This window comes from Spinacia oleracea, chromosome 3 (assembly GCF_020520425.1).
Source record: "Spinacia oleracea cultivar Varoflay chromosome 3, BTI_SOV_V1, whole genome shotgun sequence".
Taxonomy (NCBI): Eukaryota; Viridiplantae; Streptophyta; class Magnoliopsida; order Caryophyllales; family Amaranthaceae; genus Spinacia; species Spinacia oleracea.
In genome coordinates, this window is record NC_079489.1 from 117,859,611 (window position 1) to 117,869,489 (window position 9,879).

A 9,879-nucleotide genomic window follows, 5' to 3' on the forward strand; every position below is an offset into this window, starting at 1 on the left:
GTCATCTAGTTTGTGTTAAATCCTTTCAAGGCTGGACCTTAATGGCTATTTTGGTCCATAATCAGCATACCTAAAGTTCTGCTTCAAACATAGAAAGACTCACATTCAAAGAAAACAAAAACAGTGTTTGTTTGTTTGATTGAATGAAAATGGTCATTTCGGGTTGAGTCATGTATGCTTGATTAAAACAAACAACTCTTTAACAATAAAACTTTGCTAGGTTCAAATCAATCCCTTGATTTGAGTTCCACTAATCTTTGGCATTGTTTCTTAGACCATATCAACAAAGTAACATTCAAAATCTTTTTTTTGATGGACTTTTGAAAGTTGATTGATTTCTAGATCATGCAAGACAAGCCAGTCTTACTTGTTTAAAGTAACAAAAGAAATGAATTATTGTTAGAATTCATAGACAATAGAGTTTAGAGCTAAAGAAGGATTTTATGACGTTATTATTTCACCTGAATTTGAGTGAATATAGGTTTATTTACTCAATGTGATATAAGTTTGTATATGTTTGGCTAGTTCAAATATTCGAAAGTATAAAAGCCACTTGGAAGGAAATCATAAAGATATAGGTTAGATCATGATTACTTAGACCAAGAATGATCATCAATGATTGTTTATTGTAATTTCACGACCGATCTCCATAAAGATATGGTATATCTAAATTGGAATGATCGAAGTCAATTGGTATTTGATTCGGTCAATGATGAATCATAAAGATTTTCCCCATAATTTCTAAACAAATTCTTAACTACCACCAAACTAAACCAAATTCGTCAAAGCCATTGAGAAGTAATTTCAAAATACTTTTTCAATAATATATATCTAAGAGTTCCTAAACTCAGTGGGAGGTTTGTGTTTGTTATTCGACAAACTAAGGCCTAAGTATAGATATATGTTTCATTGTGATTTATTCAAATGAGACACAAGGGTATTGTTTCTACCATGAATCTTTGAGAACATAATGTTTATTTGCTCGAAATAGTGTCCTTTTGGAGATTCATTTCCAAAATGACAAGTGGGAGAAAATAGACCTCGAAAGTCTTCGAAGCAAACAACAAACATAAACGAACGTTCCGGAAGCTTTTCGAAGTTCTTCAGAAAATCCTAACACTTATTCTTTAAAGACCTTATAAGTGGCTTTAAAGAATAAACATCTCTTAGAAGACTTTACAAGTGCTTCAAAGAGAATATAATATTCAAAGGACTTTCAAAGTACCTATTGATATTCTATTGTTTGATGTTCTATACCCATGCAAGCATAGAGTTCAGGTCACTGAAACTATGTGATTCTTCTATTAGATAGTGAAGAAACCTACAACTTGCAGTCAAACTATTATCAATAATGGTAATGAGTTTATGACTTGTGAGAAAGCTATGACGAAACCCAGATTCCCTAAAATAGTTAAAGGACATATATAGACTCAATGTTTTAGATGGTTAGAGGCCATGAAATAGACTCAGTGTTTTGATGATAAAACTAAAATTTTATTGATTTGCAAGAATTGTTTAATACCTGTTGATTGAAAATTGGTTTTAAGGATGAAAACTATCAAACATAGAAGTGTGTCTTCACACAAAGCTAGATTAGTTGCTAAACGTTATAAGGAAATTCACGGCGTGGATTATGTTGAAACCTCGTGCATAATCATAATGTTCAAGTCTATAAATCAAGCAATGATTGCATATTGGTACATATGGCAATTCGATGATAAAACGTATTCATCAATCAAATGTTGGAAGAAACTATGTACATGACATGTCATAGGATTTGTAGATCCAAATAATTTTTGAAAAGGAAAGCTAGCTTATAAAATCTAAGTATGGATTTAAGCAAGCAATTGGGAATTGGAATTGTATTTTAGTGAAGCTAATAAGTATTTTAGTTTCATAAAATGTACATGATTCTTATACAAGAAGTTTAGTGGGATTAAAAACTCCATTTATTCTATGTGTATTACATATATATCTCTATTGTGAAAATACATTCAAATTCTAATGACTTAAATTTGAAATTATTCATCAATGATGGACCAAGGCAAAACTTAGTACATACTGGGTATTAAGATCTATTTACAAATATCTTAGAATATTTGTTTTAGATTAAGTAATGGAATTACTAAATCAAAATGAAAGACTCCATTGGAGATATTCGACCCATATGAATAAATCTAAGTAATAAATGTTTGAACTATATATGTATAGGCATTTACTAAGTTAAACATCAAATAGTCTAAATGAGATTCTTAACCTATATTATATGTCAAAGAATTTGGGTGGATTCAGTATCTACTGAAACTGAATGAGCTAAAGTTACATGGATATAATTCAATTGAGAATTATTTTGCATAAGAATTTATCATGTATGATATAATATGAGGATTGCCAAAAATTTATCGTATGGCTTTAGGCATAACAAACATATACCATTCTCTGTTGATCTAAGTAGAGATCAACTAGATTGAGGTCAAGAAAATCTTATGGTACTTGAAAAGGTAAATAGGAATAGTTCTTGATTCAATGAAATAAATATATGCTAAATATCGATGCTACACGCATAAACAATAGAAAAGGATCAAGCAAGATCCCTTTGGAATTAACCATTGGCAAGGATGAGCTATAAAGTATCGTGGTTTGAAATGGCTACATGGATTGAAGACCATGAGTTGTTGCGTGGGAAATTAAACATTAATTTCTATGTTCTGAGATACAGATGGAAAGTCTTCCACATATCTGTGAACTGCTTGGATAAGTAAATCCAAACAAAGCATCACTAGCAACCTATACAATTGAAGTAAAAGTACTTATTGCCTAAAAAGCAATGAAACAGAGTTGTTTAAAGAGTTCTTCACTGAACTAGGGTGGATCAAATGTCTGCTGACTTGATGGTTCTTCATTGCAAAATGCGTAGAACCACTATTGAAGCAAGAAATACTAGATCACAAAATAAACATACTCAAAATATCTTATCATCCTATCTCGAAAGACATTCGATGAAAAGGATATTAAGTTTGGAAAAGCATGATAACTAAACCTATGCAACAAGTGAGATACAACACTCATATTGTGCCACTGGAAATCAAACATAGTTTTGAATTCCATTAGTTGTTTTAAAGATGGGTTAGAGGCCCTATAACAGCCCGCTCTTAACGAGCTGCTAATTAGAATTACTTATTAGCATTAATCAAACTTAGCTCTTAACCCACAAGGAATTAATCCATAATATTCAATAACTCTTCATATTTAACTTAAGAATATTCACACAAAAACTATTACAACCTTATATATGAAATTCAGCTAGCATATATCTCTTTTTGCATTCGCGATCCCTGATTCAACTTCCAGCATTAACTAAACCTGCAAAATCACGAATAGGTATCTGCCCCCACCAGGACAGGTTCAAAGAACAAAGTCAGGGAAACTGAGTACACATTGCCCAACCTGAAACTCATTTTAGTGGCTTAAAACATAATTTCGTGAGTTATTTATTTCAAAGATAAGACCGATTCAATACGAATCAAATCATATTCAAATTAAGCTCAGTAATCAAATTGCAATAATTTAAAGCACTTGAAACATTGAACAAAACTTTGATGTTCATAATTGATAAATAAATCAAGAAAGGGCTTGGACTCAATCACCAGGTGATTCCCAAAGATCGTAAGATTTATATTTTCAGAAGTCCTCAAATCCATTTTTCAACGTAACTAATCTCATATGCTTTGAAAATGAATCCATCACAAATTCTCAACTCGTATCTCAGAGTCTACCTGAGCTTAAACAACTAACACAACTTAACTAAGACTAATTCTCCGCTTCCCGATATAACATGGAGAAAATCTTCATGTTGAGTCTCACCTCCAAATCACACATATACATTCCTTAATTTGGAAACAATAAACTCAATACGATTTTCTCTCGATAATTTATTTAGGAAATAATATCAAATAGTAATATCAAAAATGTATTTCTTAGAAATCCTTGATAATTCAAAGCTTGCACAAGATCAAAGATTTAAGAGATATTTGCTTTTTCTGGCAAATCATTTACATTTCAAATCACACACATTAACAAACTTCACAATATTTTCTACCTTTAGCATAATCAAACACATTTTATCTTTTAAACATATATATAAATCGGGGAAGAGAACACGAATAGAGATGGGTTGAAGAACCACTGTCTCCAAACTTTTAGGGGTCGTCACCCACCTTTTCACACATGCTTGCAAGACTTTTAGGACATGTCCCCACACAGATGTACATATGTACATTTACACAGATGCACAGGTGTGCATTTACACAGATCACACACAAATACACAAGTGTTGTTCATGTCCGATGTTAACGGCTTCTTCCCCACTAAAACACATTTGAAAACTAATTTAACAAATTTAAGCAACATATAAATATAATTCTTCAAAGGCTTGTATCACAAACCAAATCACATATGAATTAAACACAATTAAACACAGTTGAAAATATTGTCACAATGATACTTATTCAATTTGACAAATCTATTCAAAAGATTTTCTTAAAGATCATAATAGCTTATCCAAAGCTTTTCACAAACTTTGTAATACATAAATCTTGAAAACAAGATAACCTAAGCACCTATATGTCATTCGGTTCGCTTGAAAGCACTCGCATATAGTTAAAATCCAAGATATAGCCGAAATCCTTAAGCTTGTAAGGAATTATACTCACGAATATAAAGTAGTAAACTAATATTAATCTATTGATATATTCTCGGTCCCAAAACGCAAATATTTAGTTTGTAGCACAAAGATCACCCTTTCAATTTATTCCAACCTTTAGTCACAATAGTATAATAAACTCAAACCCTTATTACACTATGAAACCTTCATAACTCCAAGTATAATAACCCAAAATCTTCCTTATAAGTAACTCCAGATGCATATAGGTTATACCCAAGCTAGCTTAATAGCTCAATTAAGACTAGTCAACTAAATTTTATCTTGATCGTACGTGGTTACATATCCAACAATGTAATTTAGATCTTAAAAATAATTCTCATTGAGAATAAAGTATAAAATGATGTGTAAATACACAATCTAATCGTATCAAAATATATATCATTTACATTATTTTATCTTAATTAAAGAATAATCTTAAACTTTTAAATTCAAACATACTCTTTACAGAAACCATGTAAAGATCTCAAATGAAATAATTTAATAAACATTGAGCTTCACAACTCGATAAAGGATAACTTGGTAAATATAGGCCATAAATCATAATTCAGAGAATTAAAATACATTATATATTGAGTAGCTCAAAACTGATATTTTAGAAGATCAATTAGTTTATTTTTATGGTTACCCAATTCATAAAACTTATTTAAAAAAAACCATTTACGTTGTAACCAATCCTTATCGTCATATTCGAGTTAGAATTATACAATAACTAATATGTTGGTAAAACTACCGTTTAGTAATAACGTTAACTGTAACATATAGAAAGTAATTATCCCGTAAAGAAAATTTATAGATCTTATTATAAAATTATATTGCTCAAATAATAGTTCAAGAAAAACAAAAGAATACAGAGGAATATATCTATCGCTTATGATTCAACAGATAGTCCCTGCTAAACCTTATTAATCCCAACATAGGTTAATATTCATGAGTCAAACTCATAGTTCTCTAATCATGTACTCCGTACGTTATTTCAAAATTTGTCATTCCTATAGCTTGATTACCCATAATGATATTCAACTGTATTTTTCGAAATGCACTAAATATAATGAAGCTAACATAAGCCGACTTAGAGTATGAAATCCCGACCCATATCATTCTTAACAAATATATGTATCTTTATAAATCTCATATGGGTCATATTCTCCAAATATGTAACCAAACCTTAATAAATCTCGCTACCAGATCTTCACAATTCTCACAATCGAATTGGCACAAGTCTCATGTTCAAATCTATCAAAATGGCTCTCAATCAAAATTTCAAGTCTCAAAAATCGAGCTTTCACAATCCTCATGTTTAAATCAATTGAGATATATAAATTAAAAGCACAAATATTAAAATAATTGAAATTCTAAAAATGTTCATATTCACATCTTATTTGGGCTTTCCAAATTACAATAGTATAAGTAAAACTTAAATTGAAATTCATATTGTTAAACATAAATCACATTCTTAAAATAAAGATAACACAAGCCATAAATTTTCATCAAAGTGGATGGACAATGTGTACCTTAAGCATACGACAATAATACTACAAGAGTACGATCTCAGGATCATAATCCGATCATCACCACCAATTTCATGATACCCTTCATTCATTTGCATGAACTCCCAGTTATATATCCATAATTCCATTTAAATACTCTACTTGAAATCCTTTTTCCAAAACCTTAACAAGGATTCTACTTTCCTAATCAAATCAGAGTTGAGATATCATAGGAAAGACCAACAGCAACAAAGCCTCAACAACAATGAATAGAGGTATCAACAACAACTCGTAGCCAGCAGCAGCTATCAATTTCTGAAGAGCATATATCCTAGAATACGGATCCAAATTGAGTGATTCTTGAGTCTAATCTCATTAACTTTTCAAGGGCTATAACTTTTGTGAAGAAAGTATTGGCAAAATCCGAACGCATGTTGGTGGAAATTTATCAAACAGAAATGACGATTGAAAAATAAATCAGCAAGAGGTCAGAGAAGATGAGATGATTTTTATTTATTTTTTTGGGTCTTCTAATTGGGTTCACAAATGAAGGAGCTAACTCCTCAAACATGGAACATGGAGAGTTGGCAACAATAAGTTTTGTGTCTTTTTCTTTGGTTGACACATATGCAAGAGGAGGGGGAAAGGATGACTAATACTCAAGGTTAAAATAGTCTTTTGCATTAAACTAAAATAATAAGATTTTATTAAAATACAAAATATATTTAAAACACTAATAAATCTCTATCTTAAATTTGTATTCCTTAAAGTCTTAAACCCATTTTCTCAAATACTTTAAGACACATATTTAAGATATATAGTTAAGCTAATAAATATTATTATCAATTAATTAAGAGCTGCTTAAAAACGGGCTATTATAGGCCCATTGTTGTAAAACACCGGGTTGAACATTGATCATATATGAAATATATTTTCATAATCTTGGTTTAGTATTAAATGATGAGTCCTTTCAATTAGACAATATATTCAAGATAGACTGTCAGGACCAGTCCTGTGACTAAGAAATGTCTATCAAGTGAACTTGAATGTCAAAAGTTGAAAACGGTCCATGGTAAAAAGTTTTCTATAAAGGTGGACGCATAGAAAACGCTAGAAGACTAGAATGCAAGATGACTAGTAGTTCTATTTCTTGAACTATGTGGAAATGGCAATGTCACAATCATTTGCATAGATACTTACTTGATAAGATTAGTATCGGAAAGACCTATGAAACTTTACTGTAAGAGATGAAAATATGTCACAAGTATATTTCATTATATTATTAGACACTAATCCTCAATACCTGAGTGATTTCAGATTACTTGTTTGAGAACCGGTTACTTTGACGTTGTCAACTGTCGCACCGTAAAAGGAGAATATAACGGCATCGCTCAGGTAATCACCTATCAAACTAAGTCTAACCGCGAGATTTACAAGATTGGGATTGTCCTCCCATAAATTGGGATGAGATGCCGAAAGTTGTACAAGGCCACTCGGAGAGCTAGAAACTGTAAAATGCATGGCCGTGCTCTGATGAATCGTAGGTTATGATTATCTGTTTATTTGATCAGTTGAAATCTGACACCTAGAAATACCTCTGGAAATAATAAGGATGACTACTATTACCTTACGTTCATGAGCAGGCATCAAGCGACAAAGGAATTAGGAAATGCACACTTGTCTCTAAGGACAAGTGGGAGACTGAAGGAAATAATGCCCTTGGTCCAAGTCTGCATTTAATGCTAAATCTAATAAATGCGGTTCAGTATTAATTAACAAGTTAATAATTCAGCTAGATCAAGTGATCTGAATGCTTAGCTAGAGGCCGCTTTAGTTCAAATGAAATTAATAATATTAATCCACAACTTACTCGTGACTGAACCCGTAGGGTTACACAAATAGTGCGTGAACGGATCAAGTATTTAAGTGAATATGATATTAATTAATTACTCTATTTATGTCATTCTGAAATGATGGATCTTGGTTCCTGTGGGAGCTAAAATCATCAAATGGCAAAGAAAGAATATTTTCTAGAAATGAAGATAATACTGGAAACGAAAATATGGTTCATGACGGAGATATAAATATTATATATCCAAGTCAAAGATATTGCCGGAAATGGAAATATATTTCGTACCGGAAAATATTAATGGAAATAGAAATATTACCGGAATCAAAAATATTGCCCAAAGAGGAAATATTATCGGAATCGAAAATATTGTCGAAATAGGAAATATTGTCGGAGTCGGAAATATTATCGGAAAAGTAAATATTGTTCAAATCGCAAATAAATTTCGGAATCTGAAAACGAATCGGAAGCACAACGAGCGACTGCTCGACGAGCAAGCTTGCGAGACGCATGGCCCAGCGCAAGCGCCAAGCCTAGCGCCCAGTAGGCCTGCGCGCACGGAGCAGTAGCGATGGGCCAGCAGCGTAGCAACAATGGGCCAACACCCAGCGTGGCCTGCAGTTTGCGCGCCAAGGCACCGTGGGAACCAAGGAAGCGTGGGCGGCAAGCCGGCCTTTCGCACTAAGGCCCAAGCCCACACGCATGTCATCAACTTAGGCGCCAAGTTACTTGGGAATAAGTTGTTCGTTTTCCTAATCCTACGTTAATTAGAGTTCTAGGATGAATTTAATACTTAATTAGCGTTTGATTATTCCTAGAATCCTAATGGATTTAGTTATTCGACTCCTGGTAGGAATAAACTTCTCTATTTCCACCATATAAATATGTGGTTCATGATCACAATTTATAACACACAACATACATTGAATTCAACCGAGTTTAATATTTGCCTGTCACATATTGTGAGTTCCCGAGTGCATAAAACCTTAGATAGAATCCTAGTTGGTTGAACCTAAGGCGAATCCGAACGGGTTGTGGACTATTTACAGAGGGGCGACATTTGGAGCTCTTTACTTGTTCTTGTTCGGTTCGGTAACAGCTAGGGAAGACACACATCACATTGTATGTATACTAAATTATGCTAATTGACTATGTGGCAATTAATTTGAATTCATGGCTTTATGGTTTTTCGCATGAATTATATTGTTTATAAAATAACAGTGTATCACGAGCCTCTAATCACTTCCATAATCAATTATATATTAACATTGATTAAATTTTATAAATTTGCAAAGAATTAAAGGGGTGAATTAATTTGGTATAATTAATTGCAAATTCATGCGATTATTTAATTATATGTTCGTAGGATTTTCGGCAGTTTTTCAATAATGATTGGAATCTTATGTTTTTATAGTGAATTTCTCATGTAAACGACATTTTAAAATTTTGATAAAAATAGTATTTTCGATCCAAACCCAGAATTCCCAAATTCGAAGTCTATTTATTTTATTTAGTCTAGACTATAACTATTTCAATTTAGTTAATGGATTTTTAATTTAAAGTATTTTGGTTTGGGCCTTTATGGTTCCAACTTTTATGGAGGTCATTAACTATTATTTAATGTTTTAAAATTTAGTTATTTCCGCTTCATAAATTCTGGTTCTAGCTAGCCTTAGCCGTTATCACGGTGGCAGTAATACTTTGGTAATTCCTTTATTTTAAGTTGTAAAATAATTTTATAAAACTAAGGAATTATTAGGGTGTTACAGGAAAGGCTATGGAAGAAGGAAGGAGGAGGGAGAAAAGATCTGGGTAGGGAT